General features: G+C 36.9%; 1 long non-coding RNA gene across 1 annotated transcript in view; it reads left to right on the top strand.

Annotated features, from left to right (window-relative positions):
• Window positions 1–13,990, top strand: part of LOC148222004 (uncharacterized) — a 257,525-nt gene that overhangs the window by 142,881 nt on the left and 100,654 nt on the right. The gene's annotated exons all lie outside the window — the stretch shown is intronic.

Genomic DNA, 13,990 nt, shown 5'->3' on the forward strand with positions numbered 1-13,990 from the left:
TATATACACCTGCAACTTTCACTGCTAGAGTGAAAACAAACCATATATATATATATATATATGCCTATATCACTGAGTGAGGTTCTCTTTTGAGCAGGGAGGACATTGTGATGACTGTAAGGTTCCTTGTAATCTATTGATCTGCTTCCTGAGCTGTGGTGATGGTTTTGTGCTCTGCAGAATGAACAATATCCGCTGTATTACAGGCTGCAGTCGAGGGGTTTTGAGATTCCTACTGACACCTGCAGCAGTCTTCCTGCCTCGTCTTGGGCTTCTTTTGGCAGGAAGTCCTATTATTTCAGAAAATAAACGTATATATGTTATTCCCAGTGCTTTGGATTCCTGGTGAAAATTGAAGACCTAGGATGTAATCAGGAGTCTTTTCAAGTGCTTGCATTGATTGCTGTTGCTGTCTTGCTTAGGTCTGGGTGCAGCAAGGTGGTCAATTGCTCTCTGTGTCTCGCTGGTTTGTAGTCTGCTGTTGTAAGGAATGACTGAGGAGGGATTTCTCTCTTCCTGTGGCTACTCTAGCACTTCTTAATTATTTCTCTTGGTGTTTAGAGGCCCGTTTTACAACATGGCTCTTTCACACAGCAGAAGGATCTTGTCAGCAGAAGATTATGGCACATATAAACTGGTGACATGAAGGGTTGTGTCTATCTGCAGCTTCCCTTTGCACTTGCAAGTCAGAGATGTACTGAAAGACCTATTTCTAAATTTTGAGAGTCAACATAGCAACACTCAAGGGTGCTACTTCCATCATTTCACTGTTTGCATAGTTAAAGATGATCACAGGGCTGTTCATACATGCAGGTTACACAGAACTTCCAGATGAAAAATCTGTAGCACATACGTGGCACAGGCAAAATGTTGTGTTAGGAGACTGAAAATTTAGACTGATTATTCTAGTCAAATAAGAGAAAATTAACCTAGTTGTCAGGGGGAAAACATGGTCAGAAACTTCGAGAAACATAGGAGTTAGACAAATTGAAATTCCTAATCCTTTCACTTGGCGTGTTTCATTTGGTCATTGTATGTTGTCCTGTTGCCTTATCCCTGCCTCTGGTCCCAAAGGCTCTGACATTTGTGATGCTAATGCACCACAATCTGTAAGCAAGTTGTTGGATTTGATCTCTCACTTTCTTACCTGAAAGGTCATCAGTCTCTAAGCAGGTCTCAAATATTCAAGTGCACTTTTCAGCTATGAACTCAGTTATTATGCATGTGTTAATTATTCAGCACTGATAAGAAGGGGAGAAAAACAAATTGGGAAATTGATGTTTTCATCATAGGTCATCCCTTCAATTGTATTAATTATATTTATTCCTTCAGATCTCTAAATGAATTGGTCAGATTGTTCAAGGGGACAAAAATTTGGAATAAAGATTTCTACTAGTAGTTTTTTAATAATGAATGTATTAAAAGGAAGTGAGTGCAATCCAGATGTGCCCCAAACAACTGGATTAGAGTATACAGTAGCCATTCACAGGAGATATTTTTACACACTGAGTATCACTGGGGTGTATTAATTCAGTTTCTCATGAGATAATAATTACACTTAATGAAAATGTAACATAAATTTCAGCAATTCAAAGCCACATTCTCTGTGGGCTTTTTGTTGAGATTCAGTTAATAGGAGAGCTCACGTTTATGTAAAATTGTTACTTTGCACATTTCTTCTGCTTGGGAGTTCTTTCTCTGCATCTTAAGTATCATTAAATATGATCAATTCCATTTGGATCTGATACTTTATTTTCAATCCCAGAGTTACTTGGGTTGTTTAGGTCCACAAAAATCTTGGAGGTCAGTTGAGGAAGGGATATTGAGTAGCCAGTTTCTTTTGTCTCTAAAAGTTTCCACCACTTTTGTCTTGCTTTGCTGCCTTGTATAATGCAATAAAGAACACTTCCAAAAGTGAATATTTGTGGAACTGCTTTAGAAACTTAAAGTACATTGTTTCAGAAACTATGGTAAAATAGCAGAAAATAATTTAAATACAACTGCAAATATTGAAGTTGGTACCTAGAGGGATTATAGACTAGGATTTTGCCAATCATGAATAAAAACCAAAGCTCCTGTAATTGCTGGTGTCCTGTGAAAACACTGGATGGAAAGAATTACACAAATAATTTGGGCTTCCCAGTGCTAATTGATATTTACTCACCAGTGGTGTTGGGGCTGTTTTTTTTCATGTTGTGGTGGGGTTTGGTTTTATGTTTGTGGTTTTGTTGTTTTTTTGGGGTTTTGGGTTTTTTTTTCCAGATACATCAAACAGACTGTTTTATAATGACCTTCATCTAACAGTGCTCAGTGGTATAGATTCTATGATAAAGCATTTGTGGGGTTTGCTCCTCTTCAGAGTTCTTTTCCTGTCTATAAGTCGTTGAGAAAATATCTTATTTCACTTTAGTTCCTGCAAGTGTACTACCATTGTAGCACTTTCAAGAAATTTTGACAAGAATACTTCACAGCCAGCTACAACTATTTATAAACTTGAGGTTGTCTTTGATCCTAAATCAGCTTTCAATTACCATTTTAGTTATGCTGGGGGGAAAAAAAAGATTTTATCATATCCAGGATACAGCAAACTTGGGAGGATGGAGTTATTTTAAGGCTTGTGGTACTAATTATAGCTGACTCATTACCATACATTGTTGCTGGCATTCAACAATAATTGTTTATATAGAACTTGTCTGGCTATTTAGCATGTTCTACTGTTGGTTCTTTATTTAGTAATATATGACTTGCTCGATTACTTGAGTTATGCTTTTTAATAATTGCTAAGATTTGGCTATTGTATACTGTCAGATTTTCCTTTTTGTAAATGTTAATTGGAGAGGGTAAGGCAGTAATAGTTTTGGGTTTTTTTTATTTAGCTGCCTGATGTTCCTCTTGCTCACTGAGTAAACAAAAAAAATCCAACTTGATATTTTAACTTCCCCTATTTTAACCTTTCCATCAGTGTAAGGAAATTAATTGAAATAGTTGTTCTTCACTCCAGTGTTACATGGTGTATTTTAATGCCAAATACATCCTTGTGCCAATGTCTTTAGCAAAACAGAAAATGGGGCTGTCCTTGTAGCAGAATATTAAGCACTGATATTATATTTTGCCATTAAGCCAATGGACATCTTAATAATGTTGTTGAGGAATAGAATCCCTGTGACTCCTGCAGTGATTATCACAGCAAGTACTCCATTAAGAAACAATGTTCTCACATTAAAGTGGTGTCTCCAAACTGTTCACTTTTCTTCCTGTAGTTTTCTTATGCAATAGTGAGGTATCTTTTTCATGTCAGTAGAATGGGAACTTTATGATCAAAGGTTGCATTCACTTAATATTAGTCTCTGTTTTAAGTATAAAGAGACCTGAAGTAGAATATGCAAGTACTGTGATGGCACTCTAATCTCTCAAGGTGTTAACCAGAAAGTGCCAGCAGAAATCTCAAAAGAGTAAAATGCAAATAAAGAAAATAAAGACGGAGTTGTGTAAAAATACTGGAGGGTTTTGGGATATTTTATGTTCTTATTTTAAGTTCAGAGTAGATTTTTGGGAAAAGGTCTTAGACCGACATTGTTTCCCTGTTATGTTACATCAGTAGCTCTACACCTGTATTTAGACCACAAGTTCCTGAACGCACCCGTTCTTCACCTGCTGATCTAGCAAATATCTGTGGTAGTAAGACTGAGTGCTAGGGAGAAACATGAATAAAATGATGGTTAGCACAGCAACTTCAGTGTGAGTATTTTTGAATCCAGTGTGCATCTGCATTCACGAAGGTGCAGATGTAGAGAAGAGCGGGGGATGTGTATTTCTCAATCCAGCCAGCAACTTCCACATGCTTAGAAAGGACATGTTTTAAATTAGAAGGAAAAAGCATTATAGTCTTAATGTAATATTTAAGGTTATTTGCATTTTGATTCTTTTTTAGAAAGCTGCAAGTTTTCTTTAGCAGCATTTACATATTTGGATACAAATGTCTTAATACATAATATCCTCCTCACTTTCTACACACTGAAGAGCAAACTCTATTGTAATTATTTGCTCAAAAATCTTCTATGTATAGCTTGGCTGCAAGGCTGGTCGTACCCAGGGTTCTTTAGGGAATGTTTACATAAATAGTTTATTTGCCTATCTGTTTATAAATATGACTTGTGCAAATGCTGAAATAAATATTTGTTTTCCCATACAGTATTATTATTTCTATTTGAATTAGTAGAAAAATAATTGTGTAAATATCCTTCAGCTAATGCAGCATAACTTTATATCTTCAAATTTTAGTTTCAAATGAATAACCTTCAGTCAGTACAGTTTCTTTAAATGTCTAAAAGCTATAGATTGCTGCTTCTGTATGGTTACACCTTGGCCAAAAATGACTGGAAAAGTGACACATGACTGATGCTCCCATATGCAATTATGTTCTTGCCAGTGAAAGAAACCAATAGAAACAAGGAAATACACCCCAGAGCTGTAGTGAAGTCATTATTTTTTTGGTGAGAATCCTGTGATTTATCCAAGAGATGTTGTACTGCAACACAGTGTGGCTTTGAGAGACAGCTCATCATAATCTCTGGGGCCATGACCCAACAGATTAAATAGAATGATGAGTTTGTATTGTCAGGGCAATTCTGTCTAGAGGACAAAACATTTTATTTAGAGGGTAGATTGATGGGATTAAAGCTTTGCATTTATTTCCTTTACACACTCAAATTTACTGTAAGATTCTTTTTATTAAACCAGACTCTGGATTGCTAAAGGAATTAAGTTAGGACAGATGATTTCATTTAAAGGAATATCAAACGATCAAAACCCTAAGAATTTATTAGTGAACTCAGTCTCTGCCATTTCTTTGCACAAAAGCAACTTAATCTGTTCTTATTTCACGTTTATTTTAACTTGCAGACTATTTTGAAGAATTGGAGGCATGTAATTCTGTCTCTTCATTCCTTTTCAGCACTAAAGGTACTGGAATAATCAGATATTCAAATAATTCTTAAGTCTGTTTTCTTTAAATGCTTCTGAAAAATGGCACAAATTAATAACATATATTATTTGCCATCCCTTTACGTGGCTACACAGTTCTGCAGAATAAACAGATGAATATACATGAAAGCACATCGACTTTTCACAAATTTAATTCCTAACTGTAAGAAAATTACCTAAATGTTTAAATAACTGCTTTACACAGAGAGCCTTTTCATTGTCTTTCCCTTTTCCTTTAGTTCTCAGCAGGTGTTTAAGTGTTTTATTTTTTTCACTTCAGACTATCAGTGTAAAGGAATACCAAAAATGTGTTCATTTTAGTTAATCCAAAATTCCCTTTGCTCAGCTTCTTAGTTCATAGTTATCTGTGAGAATTAGAAATCTATTACTGAGTGTTCATGTTTCACCCAAATCTATTCACCGAGCATCAAAACTCATCAGTGAGATGGAGTAATGCCATTTAATTAGTCTTTGATATACAGTTAAATTAGGTCTTAATAAGGGGTAGTGCATCCTAAAATCAATTATCTTGCTCCTCTTAATAAGAGCAACTAATTAGTAGGTAAATCACCACAGTTCCCCTTTTATCCTACAGTTTTTACAGTCTTGTGGAGGAGATTAGGCTGAGGAAATTACTCCCTGGTAGCTCTGAGAAATTTTAGGGCATACCTTAGAAAATGTTTTTTCTAAACGAACTGTGGTACAGGAAAGAAACAAAAAGAAATGGGAAAAAAACCACTTAATTTCTTTATAATTTTGCCCAAATTGCTTGTGTGAGGACCAAAACAAATGCAAGGAATGTGTTTTCCTGCCTGATGCTCCCTATTAATGTATAGTGAGCTTCTGCCCTGGCATTTCTTTCAATGCAGTTATCAGCTACTCAAAATATCTATTTTCTTCATGGAAATTTTTCCAGCTGCAAGCAAGAGATACTCCATGGGCCTTAAGTATAGTCTTTACAAAATATGGTTTTATGTGGAGAATCACTTTCTTTTAGCTGGAGAATCAGTATTCCAAAGCTGAAAATTATTGCCACGCCATACAAAAGTGGCACAATGCTCATTGAAAAAGCCAGGTTTTATCTGTAGGTACCAAAATTTTTGTGTTTTAAGCAAAAAAGTGTTGCATTTGAGATTTCAGTATTTTAGTTAAGACTTCCAGCTTCCTCAAATGAAAGTTTCTTCCATTTTTAAATCTCTTTTCCCAATTGCGACAACCTAACTGCTGGATAAAGGAGAGTATTTTGAGGATGCTAAGGTTTGCTCCACAAGATCCATCTGTTTTAAATTGCTACTGGACTTCTGACTTTGACAGCCCCTAATTTCATCCAGTCATGTAGGGCAATATACAATATTTGGCTATAGACTTGTCAAATTTGATGGTGCCTTGTTGATGTTTTGCTCTCAAAACTCTCTTTCCTTGGATTTTTTTTTTTTTTGTCATGGTCAAAAGTTTGAAGGGAACTCAAGGACATGCTTGTGATTAATCAACAAATGCAGAGGCTTTTTTTAAATTCTTTTTCTGCTGCTACTACATCCTGCATATACTAGTCCCTTCACACTAAACTTCCTTGCCAAGCATGTCAGAGAGATTTTATAACTGTGAAAGTGTGATGTTATTGCTTCAGTTTCCCTTATGCTTATTGTTGCAGCTTTTCTAGACGCTTTCTGGTGTTAGTCATTAATGACAACACAGTGCCCCCGTTTAGAGAGTGAGAGGTTGCCGTCTGTTCTTTGTTTTTCCTCCCTGCTGCATTACTCATGCTTTTTGTGCAAGGAAACGTTCTGCAGGCAGCCACTGCTCCCTGAGAGCCTTGGTGAGACCATGTCGGCTTTGACATCTATTTCCTATTCCAATGTTATCCCAGCAGCTCAGCTCATGACCTCAGCTGGGAGAAGCAGCCCCCCTGTTTGACTTTGGACTGGTCTGGGACAGGCAGTGATGGTGGTGAATATCTAACTATCCACACAGTGACATTTGCAGCAGCACCTCTGATATTATGGCAGTGATCTGCTTGGTGGTGGTGGGCTTAAGCAGCAGAGAACACTGACCCAAACGTGTTCAATTTCCTTCTGTGTTCCCTGAATCCATACACAAAATGTTCCTAAAGCCTAATAGAGAGCAGGTACCTATCTGTGCTAATTAAATCAGCACAAACTGCCTGAGCACTCACAGAAAATACTGTAGGGAGTGGGATGAGGGGGCCAGGACAACACTCAACAAAAACCTTCAGTTAACACTATTTAGACTTGCTTTGGTACTTCAGGTGACTTCTCAAGCCTTTTTATCTTTTCTGACCCTCTCAGCTGTGGAAAATTTTGGATGGGGTTGAGATTTTTGTAAACTCTATCCAATCTAGGTGCAGTTTAGCATGTGTGCTGCACCTACTTCTACTTATAATGTCATGTTAAGAGGACTGAAGGAAATAAAATCAATTCATAATGTGGTTTTGTGGCTGTATTTTCTATATATGTGGATGTCAAGTTTCTGCATGGACACTAGTGGCAAATTTTAAGCTCTTGTTAAAGCATATACTTTTTTGGGTTTTGTTTAATTGAAGTTGGAATGGTGGATTAAAATCAGAGAAAGGTTTAGGTTAGAAAAAACATTTAAAAATTATTTCATTCCAACCCCTCTACTGTGGGCAGGGACACCTTCCACCAGAAGTTAGTTACTAACTTGTAATTAGTAATGGAAAACTGTGGGCAGTTGGGAAAAAGCCATCAAGCTTATTCCTCCCATTGTTGTTTGTATGCTGAATTTAGCATGTATGCAAATTCTCTTTGAAAAAGTAGAAAAAGTCAACATGCTTCAAAATACAACTGGAGAATGTAAAATATCAGAAATCCTTTCCTCGATCTCTGCAGATTAGATATGGTTCAAAATGGGGACAACAAGGTCATCCCCTCCCATTCCTCCTTTTCCCCAGCTGTGCATTTTCTGTGAAGGCCAAGTTGGAGCCCAAAGGGGTCACTGGAGTTGAGCTGGTTTCAGAAGGGACTCTCTATCACAGTATTTGCTGAATTGCAGCAATAGGTTTGGATCAAACCACTGTCACAATGAGTATTAACAAGCTGCTTAAGCAGTAACAGAAGGTAATTTTACAGAGTGAAAATTAATGTTAATTGCTAGGTTTTTTCAGTTTATTGTGTAGCCCTGACAAAATTATTGTAACAGTTTTATGTTGTCTTCTGCATCTCTTCCTTTTTCCTGTTTGCATTGGACCTGGTTTGGGTGGGAGTCTTTGTTCTTGCAAAATTTTGAAGGGTTGGTGGTGTGCCAGTTTGAGAAAGTATCTAAGTCAGTTTGTTTGCTTTTAAATGCAATTAATTTTTCCTTAATAAAGACTAGGTGAAGAGAAATAAAAGATATCTTTTTCCTCTTGTCTATTCCCTATATTAATAGCAATTGTTCTTTTCCCTGCCAAAAGGCACGGTGGACTCATGAAATCGCTAGGCAGGACAAAATCTCCAAATGCCCTCTCTCTTTGTCAGCTTTGGTTGCATGACCCACAGCTCTGTGAAGTGAGGTGGGTTCTCCTCTCTGATTATATTTGTAAATCGCTCAAGTGATTTTATGTAAAACTGAAAAAATAATGGCTGAAATCAGCAACCTATGTTGGGTGTCAGGAATTATCAACTGAGCAGGTCTGTTCTGTTCGCTGTCATCTTGTCTCCTCAAAGGAGCTCGGACATTTTGCTGCTGTCACATTGCCATGGTCGCATCATGATTTACATCTGCAGCGTGTAAACAACAGCACGGAGAGCTGTTTGACAAGTGGCAGTTTCCCTGGTAAACAAATCAGGGATGCACTTAGAGTGATTAACAGGGACTGCCAGCATTTGAGATTGGGTTGATGCCTGAAACAGTTTGCCCTAAGCAGATCTTCCTTTTTAGGAAGAATGAAGAAACAACAAAAAAAAATTCCTGACTTCAGGTGTAATACTTGTGTAGGGTTCATGTTTAATTAGTAGTTTGTATGAAATTATTGGTGATGTTTGACCCACTGGCATTCTGTGGGTATTATTGCAAAATCTAAGACCAGGGATCTTTATTGAATAACATTTTTCTGAACCAGTCAGTTGTTCTGTTGGGTAAGCAAAGGAAAGGAAAAGCCAACCTGACAATAAACCCTTTGCTGCAGTTACAGCTGTGACTTGGTGCACAGGAAGCAAGAATGGGCAACTTTGACATTGGGTGATGACAAACCTGCCCATGGGTATTGATTTTTATCCTGTCTTTGATTATTTGTAATATGGATTTTTTCATGCATTCCAACACTTAATGCTTGTGTAAGCCTTGTCTGCTGTGATCTTGAGGTAACTTTTCAGAGCTTCACCCCTCGTGTCAGAGGCCTGTTTTAAGAGTAATGCTTTGACTTAAAGAAACATACAGGTGCTAAAGCAAAAAGAAATTTGACTAATTAGGACAAAATCTCCCTGATATTAAGATGAAATGATCACTGTAACAGCTGTTTATCATGAACTGTTCAGAATCCCACTCTTAACCTTACTATAATTTAAATTACAATGTTTTTTAAAACCACCAGACCTCATTGTGGCCAGAGACCAGTGATTCTCCTGTCATTTTCCATATCTGATTTGTTTAATCCTGCATCAGTGCAAAGTGTTTATAAAATACTACCAAAGAAGAAACATTGTGCAAGTATTTTAAAATAACCTTCTGTTGGTATAAAGCACTACACAGAGGAACTGGTGACAAAAATAACCTGTATGGCTGCATCCTGGAGTTTTTTATTCATGAAGGGTTGTTAGTTCATCTAATGTTCTTTGAAATGTTCTTTGCTAGGTTTGCTGCTTCCCCACACATACCTATGTGATTTGTCTTCCTGTTCCATATCTTCTCCTCAGTGACAATGAGTTGTGCTGATTTAAAGGCTAAGATTGAGATCAGAACCAAGAGACTCACAGGTTGAATGTTTTTATGTATTCATCTTTTCAGGAAGAATTTGATTCCTGTCTTCCCTCTCTTCTTTGAGATAAAGCCTTCTAGTCTCTCTGGGAGTCTGGGGAAAAACAAAAATGTCAGCAGCTGTTCAACAAATTATAAATTTCATCTGAATTTAAAATTTAATTTAAAATAATCTAACCTTTTTAAATGCTAGAAAGTTTGATGTTTCTTTCTACATGAACTTGAATTTACTTTCCACATTGATAGATGGCTATAAATATTCTTTATTCTGTTGGTTGTTAATAATTTTATGTTTCATCTCTGTGCTTTGGGTAAACATAACCACTTAAAACAGTAAATGAAGAGTAACTTTCTTATCCTGTTGCTTCCTTGCTGCTGCAAGTTTTTCAGTCCTTGGTGGTTTTTATTCCTATCGTTTCTCACTTTCCTATTGTTTCTCACAGATCTACAGTTTGTCTTCTCTTGTCCCTCTTCTTTTAATTTTCCCCTTTTGCCTCTCAATTTCTCTTCAATTTTACATTCCTCTCCTCAAAACACACCCCTGTACTAACATGAACATGAAGCAACATCCTTCTCTATTCACTTTTCTGCCCCAAGCCCTGGGGATTTGCCCCTCTCCAAAGGGAAAGTTCATTACAACCTGAGCCAAGGGCAGCATGTAGCAGTCAGAGTAAATTCAAACTTCTTCTCAGCCCCTCTGGCTCTCACTCTGGGAAGGGCAATTTCAGCAATGCACTGCTTTACTCAGTGAAATAATAACACTTTGCCACACTGCTCAAGTTCCTTGGCACTGGGGAGGAGGCTGGGGAGCAGGATGGAGGATGGCACAGAGCAAAGCTGGGAAGGAAAATGGCTATGGCACTTCTCGAGTTGTTTTCCACTCTCAGCAGCCTTTTCCCTTACTCAAGTGTGTGCTCTACCTGTGGCTACAGCTGTCACACAGCCGGGTAAATGTGGACATAGTAATTGACCCATCTTGACCCATTGCTCCATTTCAGAAACAGGTTATTTAACAAATGAATGTCAAATGCTTTCCCCTCATTCATGAATTACACTGCCACTGCATGGGAAGTGTTATGACTGTGAAGTTAGAGTTCCATAACAGAATCGTTGTGATTAAGTTACCATCCATTATAAATACCATAGCATGATAAATCCTGGCTTAATACTACATGCTCACACAGGAATCTTAGATTTTCAGGTGTTTTTCTTTTGGAAACAATATTAAGGATGTGTTCTACATTGACCAGTCTCGTTTCATGTCACCAGGACAGTGAAAATACTCTGTACAATTCCAATTCCTATTTCAGTCTGAATGTTTCCCCAGCTGTTGTGGTGCGTTTAGACTTTTATTTAGAGAAACTCTTATCAGGATAAGTAATTTATTCAGCACTTTTCACTTCACATTACAGCTGTATTATCTGAAGACTGAATTACATAAGGCACTCTCAGATATGAATATGGATTGTTTTGCTGCAGTGTGTGTGTGTGCTTTGCCATCAGATAGGAGAAATGCAAAAACAAATGCAGAAGGGCAAATGTATCAGACGTAGAGCTTTTATCTTGCTAAGGAGTTCAGAAAAAAAAAGTAATTTTTATTATTGTGATTCATGTCCTTATTTTTATATATTTCCATTTTCGTCAGTGGCAAATTTTATGATCCAAGCACTGAACATGTGCACAGTTTTCTAAATGACGTGTATTTAAAGCTTGATGCTCATCTCTCCTTTTGTGAAGACCCCACAATGTTATGAAGAATCAACAAGGAGAAGTCTCACATCAGAAGTTGTTCCCTTTCCCAGCTTGTGGGGCCTCTCCCTCAGCTGGGCTCCTCCAAGCTCTGAGAGGTGTTTTGCTGCCATCAATTTTGCATAAGCTGCACGCAGTAATACTTTAAGCTTTCTAGGCTCCTGCTTTTTTTTATCTTTTGAGTACAGATGCAGATTACACATCTCTCCCTTCTCTTGTGCTTACAGTCTGCTGCAGAGAAGGGGGGTGCACACTTCAACTAGTCATGAGCTAAAAGCTTCTGTCACAGCAAAGAACTTTTTCACCTGTCTGTATATACCCAAACTCAGAGAGGAAATACTTTAGTCTTCCAGCTCTGACTTTGAATAATTTATTTGCTGAAGCTCTTTGTGTCTGTCTGTCCTGCATTGCCTACTTCATTTTGAGGGCATTCTGGTAACAAGGAATCTGTCATCACTGTGAGTGTCTGCAGTACAGTTCCTCTGTGTGACCAAGTGATAATGTTTGTTCCTGCTCCAGTAATCTTCAGGCTATCATTGTGTTTAAAGAGGTTTTTACCTAAAGAGGAATTACAGTCTCATATCATAAGATTCATTTGGGTCCTGATCCAAGGGAAATTATTATTCAGATTCTCTAAAGAACTGATGAATGTGACAGTATTGCTGTCCTCACTTGTACAAAGTAATTTTCATATATTTGCCCTCTGACCTTTGTCTTTATCATTGATGTTGGGTTTATCCTTGCCACCTGCCCTGCCTGGAGTTCTCAGCTTCCTTTAAATGTTGCTTGACATTTTGTCCATTCCTTAACCAAGTCTGAAAGGCCAGGGACTACTAACAGATTTAAGGTAACATTCTCCTTATTTTTGGGTCAGAATCTTTCCTTCTTTCCTCTTTTTTAAATACAGGATTTAGTGAGACAAAATCAGATACTGCCTCAGCACAGATAATCCAGTGTACTCAAAAAAGAAACAAATGGCCATGAACTATAAGAGGCATGAAATCATGATTTGAATACTATGGATTTATTTCCTTTTATTTGAGACATAGGTGTTCACATTTCCAATTCATTTTTCACAACGATGATAGCAAAGCAACTTCTCTTTCTATCGTGCAAGTTTCAATTTGACACAGGTGTTGTGTAGGAGAGTCTAAGAAATAAACCATCCATTTTGTGAACTTGTAATACCCTTATGTGGAACAGGATGAAGGTTCTGTCCTGCACTGGGCTGTGGATTTTGTTTTACAAAATTAACAACATAGGCAGATTTATGTCTTGAGTAAATTTTTACATTCTAAATATACCTCTTGTTTAGGTCAGGACTGCATGAGAGTTTGTTGATTTTTTAAAAAAAATTATTATTATTTTTTGCTCAAAAATTAAGCACAAATCTACTTATTTTATTATCTATGGGGTTTATATTCAGCTGAGAAATGCAAATATTATGAATGAAATGAAGAGAAATTATATTTACTCTATCTTAAATACATTATTCTTATTTTTTGTGTATAACATTTATGTACAACCTGAATATCTGAAATAATTTAGCCATATTTCTTCTGTTTATTGGTCTAGAAAGAAGTAATCTATAATTAAGTGAGTTACTTAATGACTCACCTTTAAAAAACAATTTAAAGTCAATTACTACTGTTTGCTGTTGGGGTTGTTTTTGATTATTGGTTGGATTTTAACATCCTTGACAACTATTCAAAAGAAATTTGCCCATTTTAACCTGCTAAATCTTATGCACAGGCCTACATTTGATTCTGTTTTCTGTGTATTCTATTGTGGAATAAAGCAGCAAACCGCTGAAGGGAAGCTGCAATAATTTCTTCAGTAATTTTAACTTCATGGTAGGTTTCTTCCACAGTTTTCCTGCAAAAAGTCATAATAGTTCAAGTCTATAACTTAGAGCCATTAAATGGTCCTTTCCTATGCAAGCCTTGCAGTTTCAGATTATAGATTATCAAAGCAAGGATATGAGGGACTGAGTATTTGCAGTGTGGTTATTGCCCATAGGATGTGGGAAGATTTCTTCATTCATTTGTCAGTACACAATTTGAAGGAAATGGGTGAATTAATGTCCATTAGCAATTAACAGAGTTTGAATCTTTAGCTGTCTTCATCAGTTGTATCAAGCTTCTTCATCAGTCTTATCAGGAAATAGATACGTGGTATTCACAAAATCAGCAGTAATCAGCAGTGACAATTTTTTTTTAGTACATATTTTCAGTGGATTACTTTGGTTTAGGTTTTTTATGAGGTAGAAATATTCTAAGTGTAAATCTAAATATGGAGACAAAATTATGCTGAACAATGAGGAACA

Source organism: Sturnus vulgaris, chromosome 15 (genome assembly GCF_052056855.1).
Source record: "Sturnus vulgaris isolate bStuVul1 chromosome 15, bStuVul1.hap1, whole genome shotgun sequence".
In the NCBI taxonomy this organism is placed as follows: Eukaryota; Metazoa; Chordata; class Aves; order Passeriformes; family Sturnidae; genus Sturnus; species Sturnus vulgaris.